General features: G+C 49.5%; 1 pseudogene; it reads left to right on the top strand.

The window, feature by feature from the left end:
* The first annotated feature begins 1783 nt into the window (after positions 1-1783).
* Positions 1784-17013, top strand: LOC144310914 (sialic acid-binding Ig-like lectin 13; annotated as a pseudogene).
* The last annotated feature ends 48 nt before the right edge of the window (positions 17014-17061 follow it).

The following is a 17061-nucleotide window of genomic DNA, read 5'->3' as shown; positions in this document are numbered from 1 at the left end:
ATGGTCAGTTTCTTCCTGGAAACACTTGGCCTACACATCCTGTGATTGCTCCTTCATGTTCTATCTGGGCCGCTCCCCATCTACACACCTCCTCCCCCATCCCTGTTCCAGCAGAGGGACTAGCCTTTGGAGCCTTGTCTTCCCACCACTCAAGAGTTACCTTGTTAACACTATACAGTTTTTTTTCACTATACAGTTTTTAACTCAAAATTTGGTTCCTATTATATACCAGATTTGTCACTTCCCCCCCTAAATTTGTACTTTTAATGGTCTGCATTCCACAAGCATTTATTACCTACTGTAGGCAGAGTAAAGCCCAACATTCTCAAAGGTAACGATGAGGTTGAATGAAGGCCGTGCTGTGTTTTGTGACAAGAATCCTTATTAACAGCAGTACTAGATTATCAGTGGCCCCAGACTGTGAGCTTCACTCCAGCTGCCCTTCCAACCCAACCTCCCTAGGGCAACCAGAGAGAACACCTGAAAACACAAATCTGACCATTTCACTCTCCAACTCTAGCTTTAAGCCCATCAGTGCCTTCTATTTCTCATGAAAATAGTGAGAAAGTAGGAAATATGGTCCATGAGACCTGGCTTAGTCTACCTGTCCCCCTTTTGAGTGTATTAGGCAGGGTTCTCCAGAGAAAAAGCACCAGAGATTTGCTATGAAGAACTAACTTAATTAGGGAGGCCAAGAGGTCCCACAGTCTGCCACCTGAAACTTGAAGACCAGGGGTGAAAAGCCAGGGGTGTAATTCCAGTCTAGTCCTAAGGCCTGAGAACCAGGGTTGCTGATGCTGCAAGTCCCAGTCCAAGGGCAGGAGAAGACCAATTTTGCAACTCACAGGCAGGCAGGAAAGGAATGAGTCTGCTCTTCCTCTGCTTTTTCTTTTCAGGCCTTCAACAGATTGGATGATGCCCACTGGCTTTGGGGAGGGTTATCTACTTTACTGAATCCACTGATTCAAATGCTAATCTCATGTGGAAACACCCTCACAGACATACCCAGAAATAATATTTAATCTGGGCATCTCATGGCCCAGTCAAGTTCTCACATAAAATTAATCATCACACTGGTCTAGGAAACCAACTTTCAGCACACACACACACACACACACACACACACACACACACACACAGCTGGACACTGTTCTGAGTATTGAAATGATTGGCCATATCCTGTCCTTTGCTCAGGCAAGACAATGGGGCCCTGTGAATAGGCAAATGGCCCTTGTTCTCAAGTTAAAGAGATCCTGAGACAATGTCTTAGTAGGAGACACTGTTTTCCTGGATCCTTTGCATATCACTGTAAACTTTACTCTGGGCCACCTGCATCTACTTGAGTCACCCATCCTTGTACCAAGGGTCGATAGTCCTTGCCCCCAGAAATTCAGCCAGGTTTCCCCAACACCCTCCTTGCCTCCCAGCAACTGAGCAGCTGTTATGTCACGCTGACAAGGTGAGTCGCCAGAGCAGCCACAGGGTGTGGGAGCTGCAGTAATAACTGCCTCTCCACTGACCTTTGGAGCCTCATGGCTGCTGCTTCCCCTTCTGCCTTCTCTTGTGGTCAGCTTTAACCTGGAATCAAATGAGGAAGGAGATTCTTGGAAATGTAGTTCTCAGATCAAATGAAGGCCTCAGATCACCATTTTAGTCCTTGAAATATAGTATGTGGAAAAATTCATCTGGCCAGTAAACCTCCTGGCAGTAACCTCCTGTTACTTTTTCCCTATTAGCTGTGACTTGCATGGGCTACTATTTTGGTTATTTATTGCTGCACATCATGCCACCCTACAACCTGGTAGCCTGAACAATCATTTTATTCTTTCTCACAGTGCTGGTGATGTAAACTGGCCAGAGTCCAGCTAGGCAGTTGCACTCTTAGCTTGCTTTGGGCTCTTTCAGGGAGTTGTGTTGAGATGGTGGCTGGAACTGGGGCTGGGTGTCTGACCCTCAGATTCCTCTATGCAGCCTCTGTCTTCACCAGAGTCTCTGAATTGCTTACATAAATGCCCAGGAATCTGCAAGGCAGGAAACTACCAGGCCTTCTTAATATATGAGGTCTCAGAACACCTTGTCCTCCACATCCCGTTGATCAGAGCACTTGTGGAACAAACCTTGATTCAAAAGGAGATAGGGATACCTGGGTGGCTCAGTGGTTGAGTGTCTGCCTTTGGCTCAGGGTGTGATCCCAGGGTTCTAGGATTGAGTCCCAAATCGGGCTTCCTGTAGGGAGCCTGCTTCTCCCTCTGCCTGTGTTTCTGCCTCTCTCTGTGTGTCTCTCATGAATGAATGAATGAATGAATGAATGAATAAATAAATAAATAAATAAATAAATAAATTTTAAAAAATAAAAAAGAGGAGGAGATAATAATAAACTTTATATCATAATGAAAGGAGCTCCATGTTTGTATAAAGGATGGGTGGTATTGTTTGGGGTTGTCTTTGAAGCTAGTTCCTACAGCTATTCATCTGTCTTCAGTGTTGACTGCCTCCCCTTGGGGATTACCCATTTCTGCTAGGGATGTTCAGAAAATGAAATGGAACGAGATATGTAAAAGAGCAACACAGAACCTTCACTTCCCCTGATCTTGGACCACTGACAACAGCCTGGCATTGTCTGTAGGACATTTCTGAGGGTGGATAGGATAAGGAGGAGAGACTCAGGTCTTCCCTTCCCCTGAAATTCCCCTCCCAGGTAGACCCAAGTCCTCCACAGCACATCTGACATGCTGACTGTCCAGACTCCAGACCTAGCATCCCTGTTCTGTGTGATTGGCCACTCCACAGAGCTGTGGACATGCCCGAAGTCAGCACTGCCCTCTGAATCAGCACCACAGACAGCACCACCGTGCTTTCTAAGAGCTACCCATAGGTAAGTTCTGCACAGAGAAAGCACCCCCTGTGGGTGGTGGCCTCACCTCTGCTAGGGCAGAGGTGATGTTGGTCACAGAGCACAAAGCTTGGTAGCTGGAGGAGGATTTCCAACACAGTGGAAGATTGAGTGGGATTTAGAACACAATACTGGAGAGTCCACAAAGTCTTGGGGTACCAAGATCATCTGTGGAATTCACATCCCTTGAGATTGCCTGAAACTCCCTACCATGTCTACTTGTTCCTGAAAACTCACCTTGCAGAATTCATCTTGCAGTCCAGAAGAGCAAGAACCCCGCCCATCCCAGCCTGTGCCTCTCCCATCCCAACCATCTACCCTATGGCATTGGAATCATCAGATAATCTGTCTTCCAACTAGATGATGCTCCCCTCAAAGGGCTAGGTCTCTCATATTCACCCCTTTACTGGAAACCTGAAGGCACAATATAGATGCTTGTTGAATGAATGGTTGAAATTTCCTCTCTCACCTCATGAGAAGAGCTGATAATTCTTCACTGTCAGATTAACATAAGCTACCCATCTCCCAGCTCAATGAATCCTGGGCTGACAAAGATTGATGAAGGGGGTTCCTGTAGACAGTGGTGCCTAAGACAAAGTATCCTTATGATTTGCGCAATTCATTTGCCCACTCTGGACCTTGGTGTCTTCTGAAAGTTGGACCAGTGGGGCGAAAAGGCTTCCCAGCTCTGACAGCGTGTGGGTTGTAAATTCCTTTTTTTTTTCTTTTGTAAATTCCTTTTTTGCACACGGCTAGATTCTCTGTGACTTCCCTATATCTCCTCATTCTTGCTTTTCTTTGCAAACTGGGGGCCATGGAAACACACTGGGCCTGGCCCAGCCTTTCTAACTCTGATGCTGCAATTGACCCTGCTGGGAGAGAATGGGTTGTCTGAGACAGGGGGCTGGGAAGGGGGGTGGGGCTGCAAATGCAGGAATCATTGATGGTGTGGGAGTGCATAAATGCATGCTCAAATCCTGCCCCTTTCCTTCTCAGTGACCCCAGTGCTGACTGTACCCCTGGTTATGTGTAATGGTTCTGGGAAGGGGTAATATAGGACAGGAAGATTCATGAAGTTAAGTGGAAGAAAACAGACAGTAATTTTTTCTGCACATACAAAGTCTTAAGAAAACATGTGCAAAGCCATAGTATTGAAGACATCGTGCTCAGGTGATAAAACTGTGAAGAAAAGCAAGAGAACAATTTGCATTAAAGTAATGCTCGAGGATCCTTTGTGGGGGAGCAGGGTGTGTGATAGGGTTGAGGACCAAGGGGGAGGTCCAGGGTGCTCTATTTCTATCTAGTGATGAATCACTGAGTTGTTTTTGTGGGCGCCCTTCTTTGTGTGTATAATTCTCCCCAGAAAATGTGTCAAGAGAAACAACATCAGTGGAAGGGAGTACCACCTACCAGGGTTCCCAGAACCTTTCCCAGCCTCCAGCCACATAGTTAAAACTTTCTGTGAATTCAGTGTATGTCTCTTCTCTCACGAAACCAACACCATCTGAAGGGTGGAGGACACCTTGCTGGTATTACTCAGTCCGTGTCTCCTGCAAACATGACTTCTGGGAGCAGAACCTGCACTGGCAAAGCCCCATAGATTGCCAGGCCCTGCATGCTCTGCAGCATTGAAGAGGAGTATGGTCCCCAGAGATAGCAATGGTGAAGAAATCGTCTTGGTACCAGACAGCTGCGAGGAAGAGGGAAGGGGAAGTTTTTATCCATTTCTAAATCTGCCCCTTCTCTTCTGCACTTCTCCTCATACCAACTCCATGTACAATCACAGCCTCAAGTTCCCTTTTCTCCTTTGAGTGGGGCTCCCCTCAATATCCTTGGAGTCTTTGCCTCACTGCCCGAGTGTCCCCCCTGCCCAGGCTTCCTATGACATGACCTCCAGCCTGGGGAGAGAGCAGCACCTCACCCTGCCTGTGTGTCCTCTGTCACAGGGAGCTCCAGGTGCTGGACAATTACTGTCTTCCCACTGGACAGTGACTCCCGGGGCAATGGCCAGGGCTAGTGTGTGACTTCATGAGCAGGGAGGGGATGCCCAAGACCTTGATGCCAAGGGAGGGAGGACAGTTTGTCTCCTACACCCCCAACCCCACCTCCCCCATCTCCCATGTCCCTGTGTTCCATCCTTGGCAGGACTGACTTCCACAGACGTGCACAGCCTGTGACTCAGGAGATCCAGCCAGAAGGGACTCGTTTTCACTTTGCAGAAAACAAGCCCAGAAGGGGACGGTATCAGCAGGGAAGCAGGAGATAGGGCTTGAGCCCTGTGCAATGTGTGAATTTGAGTGAGGCTCTCACCTTCTCTGGCCTCTAGGCCCAGAGTCCCCAGGAGTGGATGTGTAGTGGTGGATGGCTTATTTCCAATGGCTGTCCTGGCCCTGACAGCATCTGAAGTTCCTTCTCTGAGGAGGGTCACTGTCTGACATCACCTTCATTTTCCTGTCGGGGCTTCCTCTGAATCTTACAACTTTTAGTTTCTGAGAGACCAGCCTTAAGAAACAGACATCCGGGATCCCTGGGTGGCGCAGCGGTTTGGCACCTGCCTTTAGCCCAGGGCGCGATCCTGGAGACCCGGGATCGAATCCCACGTTGGGCTCCCGGTGCATGGAGCCTGCTTCTCCCTCTGCCTGTGTCTCTGCCTCTCTCTCTCTCTCTGTGTGACTATCATAAAAAAAAAAAAAAAAAAGAAAGAAAAAAAAAGAAACAGACATCCTGGGGACCCTGGCACTGCCAAGCCCAGACAGACATGATCCTGCTGCTACTGGCCCTGCTCTGGAGGAGGGAGGGGGCGGACTGCCAGAGGAGGCCCAAAAGGGAGCTCTAGGGGGATTACAGGCTGCAGGTGAAGGGCTTGATGGCAGTGCAGGACGGCTTGTGTGTGCATGTGCCTTGCAGGTTCTCGCACCCCCGGGGCAACTGGTCTCACTCTACCCCAGCTCTCAGTTACTGGTTCTGGGAAAGGGTCAATGTATTCCAGGATGCTCCAGTGGCCACAAACAACCCAGGTCCTAAAGTGCAGGAGGAGACCCAGGGCCGATTCCACCTCTTCGGGAACACCCGGACCTATGGCTGCTCCCTGCACATCAGAGACTCCAGGAGTGGGGACAGTGGAAGATACTTTTTTCGGGGGGGAGGGGAGAGTACAAATGAAATGGAGTTACACATCTAACCAGCTCTCTGTGCGTGTGACAGGTAAGGGACAGACTCCAGGAAAGACCATAGGGGAAGGACAGGGGTCTTGGGACATAGCCAGGATGGGACACACTTCCCAGGAGGCACTGGAGGTAACCCATGTTGGGGCTCAGAGGCAGAAGCTGAACCAAGCCTGAGGCTTCTCTCAGGGCCACACCTTGAACCTTCTCCTGATCCCTGTGTCTTCCCCTCTCCCCTGTGACAGCCCTGACCCACACACCTGACATCCTTATCCCGGGGAACCTAGAGTCTGGCCATCCAAGGAACCTGACTGCTCTGTGCCCTGGACCTGTGAACAGGGCATGCCTCCCATCTTCTCCTGGATGTCACCGCCCCTCACATCCCCAGGACCCAGGACCCTCCTCTCCTCAATGCTCACCTTCACCCCACAGCCCCAGGGCCATGGATGGCATGCCTCTCACCTGTCAGGTGACCTTGCCTGGGGCTGGAGTGACTATGATGAGGACCATCCATCTCAACATGTCTGTAAGAGCCAGGCCAGGACCCCCCTGCTAGGTCCCTGACTGGGTCCTGAGGGCAGTGGGGTGGGGGGTCAGGGTCTGGGACACTGGTACTGGTTCCAAAATCTGGGCTGAGAGGGATCAGGAGGACACCTGTCTCCACCTTTTCCCCATTTATGCAGCTCATGGGGACAGAGGGCCAATGTCCACCAGCCCCCTCCATTTACATGAATCTACCATGTCTTTCTGTCCCAGACTCTCCACAGAGTTTGATGGCAACTGTCTCCCAAGGAAATGGCATAGGTAGTTTGGAACCTCCTCCTGGGGTGTGGGGAGTGAGGGCAGGGCCGGGTCCCCCCTGTGGGTGAACCCATTGGTCTTCCCCCTCCCCAGCCCCCATGGCCTTGTCCCTCTCAACCTCCCCTTCCCCCACTTCTGCCCTCCCCACTGTTATCAGGAGAACAAGGAGAACAGGGCAACAGCAGCCCACAGATCTGCCCCTTATCATGTATCTCCTGATGACTCCTCCTGCCCTGTCTTTTATTTTCTCTAACAACTGCTTATTTAGGTACTTCTGAACAGGTAATATATTCACATGGACAAACATTCAGAATGCACAGCAGAGTCTGTCCTCAGACACCCAGTCCCCTCCCGGGAAGTGACACTTTTTTTTTTTTTAATCCATACAAACATTTATTCTGTCCCTGTCGGGTTGGGGGGCTCCGGGCTCCGGGCCCTAGGGGGGTTGCAGGCCTTTACAGACAGCCCCTGGGGGAGGGCGGGGCTCTGGCGGGAAGGCAGGGTCCAGAGGCTGATGGGCCCTGGAGGGGTCCCGAAGGCGAGGCCCTGGCGGGTAGGGGGTAGGGGGGCTGGCTTGGTTCCCAGAGGTCACGGAGTCCAGGCGGGTTTGGGGAGGCCAGTTCCCACCCATCCGACCCAGGCCTGGCTGGACTCTCGGTCCTGGTGGCTGCCAAGGTGCCAGCTGGCGGCACCGATCCTCTAACTCCTCCCCCCTGCCCCGCCCCCCACAGGGAAGGCAGCACCAGGGCTTCTCCAGCTGGGGAAAGCAAGTAGTCATCGGATTTAAATTACAAATAATAAAAATAACAACACACACACACACACACACACACACACACACACACACACACACACACAGGAAAAGCCTGCCCGGCAGGAGAAGGGGCAGGAGTGGGAGGCTTGGCTGCCGGGGACTCAGCAGGGCCCACTGGGCGCCGGGTGGGGTCTGGCCCGGCCTCATCAGCAGTCTCCAGAGTCAGTCTCAGCAGCAGTCTCCAGAGGACAGAAGTGGGGGGGCAGAGAGGCGGGGCGGCGCAAGGGGCGGGGGTGTCGGGCCTCCGGGTGGTCTCGGGCTCGTCCGCTCTGTTTCCGTGTCTCGGCGACGTGGACAGGGCTAGCTCTCGAGATTTACTGCACTGTTTTGGAAGAGGCCTGGGATAGAGGCCGGCCGGGGCTGCGGGGGAGGCGGGCAGGCGGCAGCCGTCGCCGCTTGGTCTGGGCGTCTTCTCGGATCTTCCAGATCACCAGGTGCATGAGGCGCTGGGGACCTCGCCGGAGCTGTGCCCGTCCACGTCGTCCTGGAGGATCTGAGGCAGTCAGAGCACGGACGTGTCCACCACGGTGCTGTGGATGACCTTCAAGGCCAGCGGGCCACTCTCCAGGCTGTGTCCGGTGAGGACGATGTCGGCGCTGAACATGCGCAGCAGGACAGCCTGGACGTCCCAGAGCGAGATGCTCGTGTGGGCGAGGTCAGCCTCAGTCACCCCCGAAAACCTGGTGTTGTAGTCCACATCTCATTGTCCGGCTTGACGAAGGTGTCCTAAACCACCTGCATGTCCGTGTCCACCACCGTGACACACGTCAGCTCCAGGCCATACGTGGTGTAGGACATTTCACAGTCAGGGGCGTAAATCCCCGGGTGGGCGTCTTCCGAAGGTTATTATTATTTTTTTTTTATTTTTTTTAATTTATGATAGACATAGAGAGAGAGAGAGAGAGAGAGAGAGAGAGGCAGAGACACAGGCAGAGGAGAGGGAGAAGCAGGCTCCATGCCGGGAGCCCGATCCCGGGACTCCAGGATCGAGCCCTGGGCCAAAGGCAGGCGTGAAACCGCTGAGCCACCCAGGGATCCCCCCGCCCCCGCCAAGGTTCTTTATCGAAAGTCTTCACAGAGCCTGCGGGGTTTTCCTTCCCGCCGTCCTGCACCCTGCACGTGTCGCTTGGCGGCAGCCGGTGGAGCCGATGGCGGCCGAGCAGCGCGTGGACGGAGTCTCCCAGCCGCGCCGCAGCGGTAGTAGCTCTCCTCCTCCTCCTCCTCCTCCTCCTCCTCCTCCTCCTCCTCCTCCTCCTCCGCGGCCCCGCAGCCCCAGCCCGACGCAGACACGAGGTACTCCCTGCCACACCGGCAGCAGATCCTGCAGGAGGAGTCCTTGGGCTTCTCCTCCGCGGTGAAGATGACGGCGCCCCCCCGCCCCCCCGCCTGCCGCTGGGGGCGGGGGCGGGAAGGGGTATCCGTTCTGGTTCTCCTTGAGCTGGTCCCTCTTAGCAGGTACTCCTTGATGCGCCGTACACGGCGGCCCCTTTCAGATCCCAGCCTCCGCCCCTAGGGCTGCTCCGGAGGCTGAGCCAGAAGCTGCCTTTGGTGGCCAACCTGCCTCCCAGCACCAGACCAGGCACGGAGCTGGGGACCAGGCCCCGCAGCTTCTTGAGGATGGTCACAGCGACGTTCAAGTAGATGTTCTTGCTGGGACTGCGGTCATAGGCCACCTTCTCCTCGTTCGGTGCCTTCTCTATGGCTTCGTGGTTTGAAGAGCAGAACTTGAGGCATTCCTCAATGAACAAGTTCAGATACTGCTGGCAGATGACTGTGGGGACTTTGCCCCCAAACTCTTTTGGAATAATGGGCTTCTTTAAACTCTGTAAAGTTGGGCTGTGGGCAACGCACCTGGGGGTGACGGTGGTGGTGGTCTTGGATGCCATGCCTGACAACCTGTGCTCCTTCAGGGGCTGGCTGCCCCACTTGGGGCCATTGGGTGGCTGGCTGCTGCTGGTGGTGAGGGTCTTCTTGGCACCTGTGGGGGCTGCAGCCAAGCAGGGGTTGGGGACATGGACGATCCTCCTCTTCTCACCAGGGGCTGAGATGTGAATGGAGGATGGCTTCTCTGTTGGCTGCTGGGCAGCCTGGAACCAGGTGGCTGAGTCCCTCTGGGCCTGCTGGGTGCACGGATAGCACACTTCAGAGATGTGATGTCCATAGGCTGCTCTGAGCCTCAGTGTGTTCGCCTAGAGGGGTCCTATGCTATCAGTAGTACAGAGTGTTCACCTTCTTCTCTGTGACTGTGCACTGTTCCTTCCCACGGATGGATTCTGCTTCTGTGTGCATCTTCTCCTAATGGAAAATCATGGCGGGACCCCTGGGTGGCTCAGGAGGTTGAGTGTCTGCCTTTGGCTCAGGGTATGATCCTGGGGTTCCGGGATTGAGTCCCGCATCAGGCTCCCTGAGAGGAGCCTGCTTCTCTCTCTGCTTGTGTCTCTGCCTCTCTCTGCCTCTAATGAATAAATAAATAAAATCTTAAAAAAAAGAAAATCATGGCATTCATTTTATTCTATTAGCCAAAATGCTGTGATAAGTAATCTTGTGTCTTTTTTCACAACGATGTATGCATGTCTGTGGGATACATTCCTAAAAGCAAAATGTAGCTTTTATGTTCTTTTCAGTTGAGGTATGTGGCCAGTTGTCCTACATGGAGGGTGGACAAGTGAGCATTCCCACCAACAAGGGGAGAAAGCGTGCCTTTTCCTGCACTTCAACCTACTTCTGTTTCTCTGTCCCCTCATCTGGTCTGTTTTCAAGTCCTTCTGCTTTCTCTCTATCTTTTGTCTCTCTGACCCTCTGTCTCCTTTTCTCTAGCATCCATAGCCCTGGAGAACGGCTCATCTCTTTCTGTCCTGGAGGACCAGTCCCTGTGCCTAGTCTGTGTCATCAACAGCAACCCCCCCCCCCCCCCGCGCCAGGCTGAGCTGGGCCTAAGGGAGCTTGACCCTGTGCTCCTCAAATCCCTTGAACCCTGGGATGCTGGAGCTGCCTCAAGTGCGAGAAGATGAGGGTGAATTCACCTGCCGAGCTCAGACCATGGTGGGCTCCCAGCATTCCTCCCTGAGTGAGTGCACCTGTAGGGTGGGGCTGAAGATTGACAGCACCACCCCCAGCACCCTTAGCAGCCCCTGAGCCTTGCAGGGGAGCTCAACTTTGGTCTGTGCTTCCCTGTGAGGCCAGGATTTTCCCTGCCACATACAGTATCACTGTCTTCTTCCTGCCAGACCAGGGCTGTAGGGTGGGGTGAAGGCTGGGAGGGGAAGCTGGGGGAAGGACATAGGTCTTGAAAGAGGAGCTGGGGTCTGCTCAGGCGTGTCTGGGGACACAGGTCCTTGATTTGTAGGGCAGAGAGGAGGGTGAGACAAGTGAAGCACTCACCATGAGCACAAAATTTAAGGGGAAGCCAAGAAACCTCAGTAATGAGAAGTAATACTGCAACGCAGTGTTTTTAAAAATAAAAGTGAATGCAAAATAAATATTACCATGAACAAAATATCCACATTTTAAATAAAGATAGGCTGCAATCCAGCCTCTGTATGCCTCCCTCACTCAGTCCTAATCCCCTCCCCCAGACCCAGGTACCTGTGTTTGGAGTCTGGCAGGGGGGCTACAAAACAGGAATCTGGGCTCCTCCAGAGAGTGGGAGAAGGTACCAAGTTCTTGGAGAGGAATCACCAATAATCCAGTCTGTCTGCAGGAAACGCATGGCCTTTATCAGAAGGGGTGCTGGGGGCAGTTGGGGGAGCAGCTGCTATGGCTTTGCTCTTCTTGTTTCTCTGCATCATTGTCATCACGTGAGCATTGACCCTGGGGAGGGAGGGAGGGATAGCCTTGGGGTGGGAAGGGCAGGGGGACACAGAATGGAGGGACTTGGGTGGGTCAAGACCCCGAAGCAAGGGAAGGAAGGAAGTTGATGGCACCTGGCTGAGTCTGTCACAGAATTCTGGCCCCATTGCCCAGGATGGATAACACTGGGGTCTCCAGAATGGGACCACCACCCTAGCACCTCCATCACCCTCTAGCCCCTTAAGAGAGAACAGAGGAGGGAGTCAGTCTGCCCACAGCCCCCTGAGCTGGCCAGACTGAAAGGCTCCCTGTTCTCTTCTCTCAGAGTGAGATCCTGCAGGAAGAAAGCCACAAGGCCAGCAGTGAGCACCAGGAATGTGGGTATGGAAGATGCAAATGCTGTCACGAGGTCAGTCTCTCAGGTGAGTGACCTGGACATCTTGCCATCAAGCTCCTCCCTAAGGATCCCCCATCTTTATTACAGCACAACCACCCCCTCTTCTTTCTTTAAGGCCAGGCATGGAGGAGTCACCTTCTCATTGTCCTCCCTTTCTTCTCCTACAGCTCCAAATTTACCGTGTCTTGTCTATTTTTCCTTTTAAGAACAGCTAGTGTCAGCCTCCCCCCAATCATGACCCCCACCATTGCCAAGTCTTCATAATCTTTTCCCTGGACCCCCTCATCTTCTTGCTTCTCATCTCCCTTGTCCTACACCAAACAGTTATCTAAAAACCATCATTATACAGTTCTTGCATTTGAACTGTTTGTCCTCATTGTCTAGACCGGAGACTGGAGACTTTTTATATCTAGGGCCAGATAGATATTTTTGGTGGATGGTGGATATTTGCAGGTATTACAGTCTATTGTAAGCACCCAACTCTGCTGTTGTTGAGTAAAAGCAGCCATAGGCCATATGTAAATGAATGAGCACAGGTGTATTCCAATAAAAGTTTATTTACAGACACAGGCAATGGGCCTTATTTGATCCTTGGGCTATAGTTTGCAGACCCCTTACTCAGAGAATAAAGTCCAAACCCCTTACCTTGCAGCCCTGCAGATTCTGATCTCTCAAGCATCTGCCTCTCCAGAGGGACTAGGATTAAGGTGAAGTGAGGGAGAAACTAGCCCCAGATGCAAAACTGAAGGGAGTGCCCAAAAATCTCAGTGATCCAGATAAATGTTTTAATACACCATTTAAAAAATCAAAATTAAGGCAAAAAAATCCACTATGAGGAAAATATAAAACATCTAAACAATGACAGAATCAGTAGACTTTAGTTACAAATTATTTAAGATCATCACTGAGTCCAGAGAAATTGTCAAACATGGCAACATTCTCAACTGAAAATGAAAGAAGCAGAGAGGGCAGCTCTGGTGGCTCACTGGTTTAGCGCTGCTTTCAGCCCAGGTCATGACCCTGGAGACCCGGGATCAAGTCCCACATCAGGCTCCCTGCATGGAAACTGCTTCTTCCTCTGCCTGTGTCTTTGCCTCTCTCTCTGTGTCTCTCATGAATAAATAAATAAAATCTTTAAAAAAAAAAGAAAGAAAGAAGCAGAGAAATTGATTTTGAAAATGTCCTCTCTGCATTTGCTTCCAGTAAAATAAGAAAAGCAAAATTATCATAAATTCTAATTTGGGTATAAATAAAATCTTTAAACAGATTTTATTTAGTGTGCAATAATATTTCAGTTATTTTAATGTTGTAGGAAAAAATGACCATTAAAAACACACACAAACATTTTTTAGGGACACACATGTTTTTTTCTGTCTCAAGCTCCAAATGGTTCAGAAAGTCACTTTTACTTTCTACTCCATCCACTCCTCTGGATCTTTGCATGGGCTCTGCCTCTTTCCTCAAATGCTCTTCCCTCCCTTTTCTACTTCTTCATTCCCGTTAGCCTTCATGCTCCATTGTAAACCTCACATTTTTCATCCACTTATATTGAGTGTGACTGGAAACCTTTGGAGGATCTTGAGCAAAGTACCATGTGTGCTTTCATTCATTAGTTGTTCAGGAGATGTTACTGAGCATCTGCCAAATGACAGGCATTTCAGGTGCCAAAGATTCATCTATGAAAAAAATTTTTCTTCTTTTTAAAAGATTTTATTTATTTACTTATTTGAGAGAGAGAGAAAGAACATGAGTGGGGGGAGGGGCAGAAGGAGAGGGAGAAGTAGATGACCGTGCTGAGAAGGGAGCCTGATGTGGGGCTGGATCCCAGGACCCTAGGACCATGACATGAGCTGAAGGCAAATGCTTAACCCATTGAGCCACTCAGCTGCCCTTTTAAAGATTTTAAGTAACTTCTACACTGTGGGGCTTGAACTCATGATCCCAAGATCAAGAGCACATGCTCCACTGACTGAGCCACCCAGCTGCCCCATCTATGAAAAAAATTTTTCATCTTGTGCTCAATGAACTTTTAGTCTAGACAGAGGGATACAACCAAACCAATCAAACAAACAATTGAACAACAAATAAGTGACTACAATATGAAAGATAGACATATACTTTGGGGAAAATACAGGGTGCAGAGACTGAGAGTGCTGGGGAGATGGCTTATGCTTTTTTTTGTTGTTGTTGTTGTTATTCTTTATTTATTGTGGTAAATTTACCACTTAGGTATCTTTAAATGTGCAGTTGTGCAACAGATTTCTAGAACATTTTCATCTTGCAAAACAAACTCTACATCTATCTATCGAACAGCAACTACCCACTTCCTCTGCCACTCCAGTCCCTGACAACCACTATTCTACTGTCTATTTCTGTAGATTCAATGACTTTAGATACCTCCCATAAATGAAATCTGCAGTTTTTGTCTTTTTGTGCCTGGCTTATTTCACTTAGCATAATGTCTTCTACGTTTATCCATGTTGTAGCCTGTGATAGGATGTCCTTCTTTCTAAAGATTTATATATTTTTTATTTGAGAGAGAGCAAGAGAGCACAGTGGGGGTGGGGAAGTGCAGAGGGAGAGGGAGAGAGAATCTCAAGCAGACTCAATGCAGGATTCAATCCCAGGACCCCAAAATCATGACGTGAGCTGAAATCAAGAGTCAGAGGCTCAACTGACTGGATCATCCAGGCACTGCAGGGTGCCCTTCTTTCTAAAGACTGAATAATATCCTGTTGTATGTATACAGCACATTTTCACCTGCTGATGGATATTAGGGATGCTTCCACCTGCCACCATTTTAAATAATGCTGCAATGAACATGGGTATGCAAATATATTTTTGAGATCCTGCTTTCTACTTTTTTTGCTAGATATTTGTAAGTGGAATTGCTGGATCATGAGAGTTTCATTTTACTTTTTTTGAGAAACTACCATACTATCTTCTCCAGTGGCGGTACCATTTTACTTTCACACCAACAGTGCACAAAGGTTCATTTTTTCCCCACATCCTCATCAACATTTGCTATTTTTTTATTTTTTGCCTTTTTTTAAAAAATATTTTATTTATTTATTTGAAAGAGTGAGAGAGAGCACAACTGGGGGTGCGGGAGGGTCAGAAGGAGAGAGAGAGAGAGAAGCAGACTCTCCACTGAGCACAGCCTTACTCGAAGCTCAATCTCAGGACCCTGAGATCATGACCTGAGCTAAAGACAGATGCTTAACTGACTAAGCCACCCAGGTGTCCCTATTTTTTGCTTTTTATAGTGGGCATCCTCATGGGTGTGAGATGATACCTCATTGTAGTTTTGATGTGCATTTCTCCAATGATTAGCAGTGAGTGGTGTTTGTCTTTGCATAGGCTTGTTAGCCATTTGTATATCTTCTTTGGAGAAAGGTCTGATACAAGATTTTTTACCCATTTAAAAAACTGAGTTATTTGGGTTTTTGTTGTTGACTTGACTTCTTTGTATATTCTGGATATTAACATCTTTCCAGATATATGATTTGCAAACATTCTCTGCCATTACATAAGCTACTGTGTGGTTTTTGTTAGTGATGATTAAGCACAGACATGAATGAGCCTCAAGAGCTTGCAATCTATTGTGATCAAAGAGCACTCTAGGTAGAAGAAATAGCAGGTGCAAATGCTCACACAGCAAACCAGTGAGGGGTGGACCATCAGTAAGTCTGTGTAATTAGAAGAAGGTAAGTGCCAACAGGCAGGAAATGAGTTTGGAGAAGTCAGGGTATGTGTAAATCATGTCTGTACATGTAGTCTACTGTGGGCATCTGGAGATGTTTGAGCAGAAGAAGGACATGATCTAGCTTTCATTTTCACAGATCCCTCTGGCTGCTGTGTGCAGAAGAGACTGCTTTGTCCAGCTTCTGGAGGCAGCTGTATAGTCCTGTTCTCTGTCTTCAAGGCCAGAAGCATTGCATCTTCAAATCCCACTCTTGTAAAGATAAAGACCCTTTTGATTACATCGACCACACCCAAAAGATCCAGGGCAATCTCCCCATTGCAATATCCTTAATTTAATCCCATCCCCAAAATCCCTTTTGCCATATAAGATAACACAGTCACAGGTCCCAGGGGATTAGAGTATAGGGCAGCTTTGAAGAGCTATTTTTCTTCCTGTTTCATAGGGATATAATTTCTTTGACTGACTGTCCTTCCACCAAACTGTGAGCTTCCTAAGAACAGGTGCAGTACCCAAATCAAGGCTTTGTAATTCTCTCTCCCTTACCCAATTCCTGTCCATTGTATCATAATTCACAATTAGGTACTTATTTTTTTAACTCCCTTCTTGCCTCCTCCCTCTGTTAAAAAGTAAGCTGCAGGGGGGAGAAAAAGAGTAAGTTGCGAGAGATCGGGGCCTATGTCTGCTGTATCCACTACAGTATATATGCAGTGTCCAGTTTAGGGCCTAACACACAGGGAGCCTCAGCAGAGCACCAGGCTTTGGTTTCACCAGAGACTTTGAGCACGTTACTTCCTTGGTTCACTCTCTGTTTTCATAGCATTAAAGTGAGGACAATAATAATATATTCTTTATGGGGTTGTTGTGGGAGGTTAATGAGATTCATAAGCACCAAATAAAGTGCTATGTATTAAATATTTGAGGAGATTCAACAAAAACGTGCATGGGATGAATGGATGAAGGAATTCATGGGCCTCCCTCCTGGATGCTCTCTGATTTATCCTGTCCTCACTCCCTTTTCTCTCCCTACACTCAGAGTCCCCTGATTGAATCCCCAGCAGTCATCCTTCCCTCAGATGCAGCTACCCAGTCCTCAGGGGAGGAAGAAGAGCTCCATTATGCATCCCTCAGATTTGTGGGAAGGAGCCTTGGGGCAGACAGGAACAGGTGGCCCCTAGTATTGAGTACTCAGAATCAAGATTCACAAGTGAGAGACTGCTGAGACCCAGCCCTGGCTTGAGCATCTGACCCCTTGGGGATGGGATGGGGGTCAAAGAAAAAGTCAGAGGCTGATTCCTGTAGAATCAGAAGACCTCCAGGTGATGAGTTGTAAGTACAGTGGAAACAACACAGGCTTTGGAAACAGTTTCAAGTGCAAAGCCACATGCTGCCCCTTTATTAAGACACAGACCTTCCTGTGCCTCAGTTTCCTGCTCTGTGAAACAGGGATGAGAAGCCCTAGCTGCAAGTTCATGGTGAGAATTAACTGTAGGAAAATCC

The sequence above is a fragment of the Canis aureus genome, chromosome 1 (genome assembly GCF_053574225.1).
Source record: "Canis aureus isolate CA01 chromosome 1, VMU_Caureus_v.1.0, whole genome shotgun sequence".
NCBI classification, from domain to species: Eukaryota; Metazoa; Chordata; class Mammalia; order Carnivora; family Canidae; genus Canis; species Canis aureus.
The sequence above is the reverse complement of the archived record's forward strand: the minus strand, read 5'-3'. Positions and strand labels throughout refer to the sequence as shown.